Consider the following 8407-nt stretch of genomic DNA (forward strand, 5'->3'; position numbering starts at 1 on the left):
GGTCTCGGCTGGGGTGGGGTGGCGTGTGCTTGCGACTATAAATAATAATGTTGCTGTTAACCCCGCATACTCAGTCAAAAACTGGCTGACAGAGAGTGTCCTAGTCGCACCTACACGGTATTTATTGGTTTGCAAATTCTCTGAGTGATATCCATGTGGTTGGGTCAGTCTCTTCTTGTACGTACCCTCTCAGATGCTGTCGCCACGACAAGTGGGATTGTTTCTCGCACGCCGGTTATTGTACTGCTTTTCTCGCACTGACTCATAAACTAGACTTGTTACTACCCACTCTTGCCCACTCTCTTCAGAACTCCCATCTGGTTTGGGTCGATCTGTTTAATACATTTGCACCTGTTGCCGGCCGGGCAAGAGAATGAGATGCCTTTGCGGAGATGGATGCCAATACATCTAATTCCTTCTTCGCGCAGCCTAGTCTTTGGGAAGTGAGGAGTAGCCGTCTGCTGCACCTACGCACTGTGTTGTGGCTCGTACACCCTTGCAGAACATCTGGGTATCTCAGTACTCATGTACTCTCACTGTGATGATGTTCTTCTCATCACGTACTGGACGTCGTGCGCAATACTCTTGTGGGTGATTGCAGGATGTGAACTGAAGAGAGGCATTGCCACAGTGAGCCGGACACAAATTCAACTCGATCTGAGAAAAGACACACCCCATTTAGGTGTTGTGTCTTGTGTGATCAAACATAAAGATCTGTTACGTGTGCGGGAGGTGTCCAGCTCGATCTTGACGCACTGGTTCCTGATTGTGTTTTTTTTTTGCATCATTGCGATAGGGACGCAGTGGTATGGTGTGGGTACAGCGGGCCGTCAACTTAGCGGGTGCCCGTTGGGGCGGGGCCCCGCATCCGCCGGTTGTTCTCTCGCCGTGTTGTACGCACTCGCCCGCGGTACCCGCTGCTTTGTGCCGAGCACTCTCCCTGTATATAGTCACGCACATCACCGACTTTTGACGCCGGCCGCTCCGATCTATCACTCGTGAACCACCTGAATCAATGTGGCTTGAACCGAGCTGCGGTTGCCTTGCTCTGTATGTCACATATCACACGACCACGCCGCTTGACCAATCAGAAGGATATACATGTTTGGCGGGCGGCCCCCCCCTCTACTCACCTCGACACCCCCAGAATGGCCCACCCGCCCCGACTACGTCCACCAATACTCTATGATCACCCACACACCCACATCACAACCATCCCACCAACCACTCACACGTCCGCTCTCTATTCCTACCCCACACACCCACCCCTGATCCCCCTGACACCCCTACCACCCCCTCCACCCCACTCCTCTCCTCACGTCAGGTGCATCTTTTTCGATACTCTCCTGTTCCTGGTGGTCGCCCACATTTCGGCCCCTCACGGCTACTTTGAAACTCTAACCCCGAGGAGGGTCCTTCCCTCCTCTCTCATGTGTGGTGTGTGTATTTCACGGCGGGACGACATGGAAATGAGGATATTAAGAGCACCCGCTTTCCTTATCAGTAGTCCTCTCGGACGATTGCTGCGGTCGATTCTACCAGGGGTGTGGTGCACTTTATCCATTGCGCCTTACGCAAGTGTCGGTGTAGACCTTAGCCTAGGATGCGTACGTTATCTTATGGCGCCGTGTGTTCAGTCGCTCTTCGTCCATGTGTCTATGTCGCCGTCCTGGACACTAGCACCACACCTTTTATTGACACGAGTGGGAGTTATTTTGCTTTACAGACATATTTATTTGTCGTGCCTTGCTTTTATACTTCTATTGTTTTTTCTGTTTTCTTTTATTTTCCTTTCGCTTTGCCCTGTTCCGATTCCACCCTGAACATTCACATCTTTCTAATACCTTTCACACAACTTTGCCTATTACGTTTCCGGGTTTCTTTGTTGCGTCCTATGACAGTTGACCCTTAGACTTCCTAAATAGCCACCCCAATTACTTTTGCTCCCTCGTCCGCGCTTGCCCCTTACGCTTTTCCCCTTTGACTGATCTCTCTTTTGTATCTTCTGCCTGCAAGCTGGCATCGTCCGCCCGGTCACGTTACGAACTCCCCGTGGCAGCGATGGGACCCGTGGTGGCTAATGTGCCCACGCACGTTATCCCTCCCGTACACTGTACGGTTGAGGATGCCATAAGTATGTGAGCGACATTAGGTGACAGGGGCAACCTCAGGCTTGTATGCCGCCTGTTGGGGTGGGGCCCTTTGTGTATCTGTGTGTGTGTCTTCGGGTCTGCGGCAGCTGCTTAGGCTGTTTTCTGCTCCAGAAATCAACATCCATAATATCTACTTACTAGATGCGCGTTTCCCTGCACCACGTGTCGAGTAACGCGCCCTTTCCCTGGTGGGTGCAGGCGTCTGGCAGAAGATAGACGGGGCTGTTAGGCACAATACACCCATTCCCAAAGCCGGTCGCGACACAGGACGCTGTTCGTATACCCTACGGCGTCTGTACCACGTGCCATCACCCTTACCGAGGGTTTTCTCTGTCACAAACAATAGCAAGCTGAACAGAACGATGCCTCTCTGTCCTCCGCGCAGACTACATTTACTATCTTACGTGTACCACGCCTGCAGAACAGATCTAATCTGTGGATCACCAGTTAGACATCCCACCACGTACACCTGACCGTGACTGCGTTAGGTATGTTTCGTTCATTTTCACTATCGCTGTGACGTCCACACGTGTTGTAGGTCTGCGCACTTTATGTTTTCACATTAGATACCCTTTTTTTGGTTTTGCCTTAGTGGGCCTGGGTTTGCTCAGTGTGGGCCCCCAATGAGTTACCGCTAATTTAGCAGCCCAGTAGCCTGACCCCTCCCAAGAGAAACCATAGCCCCACTATAGTATAGATATACATTATATTATGCACCATGACATAAGACCCACAGATAGTCAGGTCTGAAGTTAACAACGGTGCTGTGTGGATGGACCGGAGAATATCGGCTGCTTAGCGTTTGCGGGTGATGTCGGGTTTATTGCAACGACGCTACATTGAGACCGGGAAGCGTAGTGCGCTAAGTAGATTGGTCCTTTTTGTGTTGTCTCGTAGGGCTGAAAGGCAGTCTGCATACACGATTGAAGAAGAGATTCACAACTGTTTTTGTTGTCTTGACAAACCCCCCCTGGGTGCCAAACCACATACTCATTTTACTGAACACAAAGAGACACTCTACTGGGCCGATACACATTCTTGTGGAAACGCCCAGTGAGGTGTTGGAGAAACAAGACTCTGGCTACGCGCTTCGACAAACAATAGAGTGTTAGAGAAAGACTATCAAAGCACAGTCAGCATCACCGATTAAACATTCCGGTTGTGGGTTCGATTCCCACCTCCGCCTTGTGTGTGTGGAGTTTGCATGTTCTCCCGGTGCCTCGGGGGTTTCCTCCGGGTACTCCGGTTTCCTCCCCCAGTCCAAAGACATGCATGGTAGGTTGATTGGCATCTCTGGAAAATTGTTCGTAGTGTGTGTGTGTGTGTGTGTGAGTGAATGAGAGTGTGTGTGTGCCCTGTGATGGGTTGGCACTCCGTCCAGGGTGTATCCTGCCTCGATGCCCGATGACGCCTGAGATAGGCACAGGCTCCCCGTGACCCGAGAAGTTCGGATAAAGCGGTAGATAATGAGTGAGAGTGAGTGAGTGTCTACAACGCTTGTGTTCTCACGCCAGTTGGTCTGAGTGGAGGGGGGGAGGTTAGAGGGTGCCGGGGGTCTTGAAGGTGTGACGTGAACTTTTCCTAATGTTGCTGCAGTTCATCCAGACGGTTAGCTGTTAGCATGCTGCAGTGCAGTTAGCAAACTGGCTCCATATTAGCAACACATCGATCTCAACACCTTTACTGCGAAATAAAAACGATCTGGTGTAATGTGAATATGTTCGGTTCGGTTCTCTACGTCAGGAGAAACCGAGGGTCTATTTTCCTTTAACGCCACGTTGTTATCCCGCTTATTTTCTCTAGCAGCTATAAACAGCGGCCTCGTTCTTTCCTCTCCTAACGGAAGACCAGGAGGAGTTCAGCTCATTCTCATCTCACACACTTGCGGATCTCCACCTGTGTTAAAGTCAGCGATTGAAGCGTCATATAAAATAAATGTCATGTAAATGTTTCATTAGAGTCGTGGCCCGAAGCGTACGCAGGTGTCGTTAAGGTGAAGTGTTTGTCATGCGGTCTTTAGGAAGCACTCGAGGAAAATGTTACACTTTACCGTACAGGGACGGATAGAGTTTGCAAAATTAAACGTCCGCCTCGGGACACACCGGCTCCTTTAGGTCGGTGTCTGTAGATTTCTGTACTGAGTTTTAGTATTTAACTCGACAAGCAGTGACGTGAAACTGACCAGTGTTGTATAAAGTAGTAGAAAGCGATACTCGAGTAAAACGACGAGTATCGTACTAGCAAAAGTCTTCGGTAGAAGTGAAAGTCGCCTTTTAGAATTATTACTCAGGTAAAAGTCTTAAAGTATCTGATATTTACTGTACTTAAGTATCAAAAGTCATTTTCTGATATTTAATGTACTTAAGTATTTGAAGTAAAAGTGAAAAGTAAAATTTCAGTGATTTTCGGTAGGAATAAGAGGCGCTTCATTATTTTATCCGAACTTCTCGGGTCACGGGGAGCCTGTGCCTATCTCAGGCGTCATCGGGCATCGAGGCAGGATACACCCTGGACGGAGTGCCAACCCATCACAGGGCACACACACACTCTCACTCACACACACACACACACACTACGAACAATTTTCCAGAGATGCCAATCAACCTACCATGCATGACTTTGGACCGGGGGAGGAAACCGGAGTACCCGGAGGAAACCCCCGAGGCACGGGGAGAACATGCAAACTCCACACACACAAGGCGGAGGTGGGAATCGAACCCCCAACCCTGGAGGTGTGAGGCGAACGTGCTAACCACTAAGCCACCGTGACCCCCAGGGTGGATCATAAACTAGCAAAATTCACAACATTTAATTTTTTTTTGTCATGCGTTGAAACAACATTCAGAAGCTTACTGACTGCTGCAGGGAGCTTCAAAAACAAGGGAGGGAGGAAGAGGGAGAAAGAGGAAGCAGACAAAACCAGGAAGTGTTCTGAGATGCAGGAGGACATAAAAAAAAACAAAAAAAAAACCAAACAGCGAAACGAAGAAACAGCAACCGTCTGCTAACACGATACAGGTGAACACAAAGAGGTAACGACAGGACGAGGGACGGAGACAGGAGCAAAACCCAAGCCACGGAACTTGTCGTCATGGGAACAGGGTGTCACAGTTCCCATGACACTTCTCGTTGTTGTTGTTAAGCAAAGCTGGAAATCTAACCGGAAATAGTGTGAGCTGAGGTTAAGGTTCGCCCGAGTGAAGTGAAGTGGTGCTGTTATATATCAGGACGTGACGAGCAAACCGATCTGATTGCTGCTGAGCTCATCTTCATGCCTCGGGCTGGGTTTGGATTTTCAGAGGTGAAGCCGGGCGTCGAGCGTGCCTCGTGTGCCTCGAGTGCCTCGTGTGCCTCGCATCTCCACTGGAGGAAAGAAAAGAAAAAAAAAAACTCTCCATTTTCCTCATGCCAAATTTATTCCTAAAAATATCCAGGAAGTAAGACAGTAAAAAAAACTGACACAAGCAAAACGACCTTCCTCGGTGGAGAGGAGGAAATGTGTGATGTATTAAATGTTTTGCTTCTGTGCTACTGAAGAAGCTTCATTCCATTTCTGTCGGCTGTTCAGCTCCGTGTTCGGACCCGTCCAAAACCGGAGCGCTGTTTAAAAAAAAAAAAAAGGATAAAAATCGCTGGTTAAGCAAAAAAAGCACTGCGCTGGAACTGGATTCATATGCGAGACACGTTCGCCTGTCCTCCACTCCTCTCTCTCTCTCTCTCTCTCTCTCTCTCTCTCTCTCTCTCTCTCTCTCTCTCTCTCTCTCAGTCCATTTGAAGTTTGGCTCCATGTCAGGGTGTGTGAGATATCACCTCTGCAAAATCGGACAACCTCCCGAGAGAGCGATCAGTCAGCAGAATATTACACCTGAGGGGATTCCTGATAGCCGTCTGCCAACTTCGGAGTCGTCCGACCCCGGAAATCGCCCGGAAGTATTCCCACGAGTCAGAGTCTGGTACACACTTCACTCTACACTAGAAGTACACACTTCTTCCTACGGCAGCGCCGAGTCTCACTTTTATCCTGAGGATTGATCATGATTAGTGAAAACTCGCCAAAAAACGACGTTAAAAAATGAACAAAGTTTGGGTCCCGGACTCGTCATGTGAAATCATCACACGTTTAGCCAAATCCTGCTAACGTTCACGTGTGTGGGACATGAGTACAGCTCTCATTACGCTGGTTTCTTCACCGGGAGGAGATTAATGTTTAATCCTGGGACTGCGATGTTGCCGATCAAAGTAGTTTACCGTGAAAATTTTGGAAAAAAAAAAAACGCATTAAAATATAAAATCAAGAATTTCAGACTGCACTGATCACAAAAATTCCATCTCACTCACCGATCTATTTTAATCAGATCCTTACGTGAGTAAACGTGTTCCACCAGATTACACCATCGCCACCGTGTTCACGCTGAAACCTTCTGACACTTTTCTCGTGAATGTTTGATTTCTGCGCTGAATAAAAGAGAGAAAAGGACAAGGAAAGACGAATGCAAACATGACTCGCCTTTTTCACCTCTTTCAGAAATAAACCAGAGGCCAATAATAATTCATCTCCATTCACCAGTTTTATTCCTCATGCAAACAAAGTGTCTGTTTCCTGACCAGCCTGATGATGATGATGATGATGATGATGATGATGATGATGATGATAGCACCAAAACAAAAAAAAACATTTTGATGGATTTTGAATGGTGGCTTTGCTCACTAATTTCCCGATGTTTTAAACCGACGCAATCGCTCTGCGATGGAAAATAATGACTTGGTCCCTCACGCATGCCTGAAAGGCCTCTCTGTCTGCGTCGTCTCTACGCCTGGCTGGGCTTTAAATGTCAGCCGACTTCACCCACTCCAGCGACTCGCCGCTCGTTCGCATTTTTTGGGCCGTAATTTACAGCACGCTCAGGTATCACCTGAGAAATGATCTGGGCATTAGCGCAACATTAGGGAAATGTCATGCTGGGAAAATGCTGGAAGGAAGTAAGATTGTGTGGTGCTGGAAACAAAAAAAAACGTTCGCTGCCCGAAACGAAGCGGCGGTTCTCTAATAAACGAGGCTGCAAACTTTGCAAACGTGGAGTAATTGAAAGCTGCACTGTAATTAGTTTTTCCATCTGAGCTGATGTAGCACCTCATTTCAGTGACCAAGTGCGTGCACATAAAACTCCTGATGAGCTTTTAATCAATCGCTACAACGCTGAATCCTACAAAGGAATAGCGACGCTACCGAATTAGCTCGGGATCAGCCGACGTTCCGTCCGAACGTGAGTCCGTCTTTAGGATCAAAACAATTTTTCAAACCAAGATCTAATCTACGAGCACAGAGATTTACAGGTTTGTGTGTTTAAGCTAATCGGCTCCTGCGTAGAGTTTAGCATTCTGTGAAGAATAACTACACCAAATTTGTAAAAAAATAACTAAACAGTTTGGTTTGACGGATTCTGATTGGCCAGAAGGTGTTGATTCGTTTTCTCTAGCAGCAGCTCGGACATTGGCGCAGCTACAGACCTCGGGTTTATATTAATGCGCTCCTTCTAATACCGTATTGTTTCTATAGCAACAACTCATTTACAGAATCATGTACATGGCTTTGGGTTTCTATAAAAAGATGTTTATTTAAAATAAAATTAAAAATGACAGAAGGAGTCTCCAGTGCAAGTGCTTTGTAAACATTTGAAAAAAAAACGCTTAATGTAGCTAAAAGCGGATAAAAAGTACGATGTGCTACCGTCATGTTAATTAAGTATAATAAAGAGGAATAAGGAGGAATGAAACTGCAGTGTAGTGACTGATGACTGTGTAGTAACTGTAGTGACTGTGCTTGTGTAGTGACTAGTAATTGGGTAGTGACTGTGTAGTGTTTGTGTGGTGACTATTAACTGTGTAGTGGCTGTAGTAACTGTGTAGTGTTTGTGTAGTGACTATTAACTGTGTAGTGGCTGTAGTAACTGTGTAGTGTTTGTGTAGTGACTATTAACTGTGTAGTGGTGTAGTGGCTGTGTAGTGGCTGTAGTACTGTGTAGTAACTGTAGTGACTGCAGAGTGGTTGTGTAATGACTGTGCAGTGACTAGTGGCTTTTTTGTGACTGGCAACTGTGTAGTGACTGTGTGATGGCAGTAGTAACTGTGTAGTTACTAGTGACTGTGTATTGACTGTGATGTGTGTAGTAACTGTGTAGTGACTGTGTGATGGGTGTAGTAACTCTGTAGTGACTTGTGACTGTGTAGTGACTGTAAACTGCATAGTGGTGTAG

This window comes from Tachysurus fulvidraco, chromosome 15 (genome assembly GCF_022655615.1).
Source record: "Tachysurus fulvidraco isolate hzauxx_2018 chromosome 15, HZAU_PFXX_2.0, whole genome shotgun sequence".
In the NCBI taxonomy this organism is placed as follows: domain Eukaryota; kingdom Metazoa; phylum Chordata; class Actinopteri; order Siluriformes; family Bagridae; genus Tachysurus; species Tachysurus fulvidraco.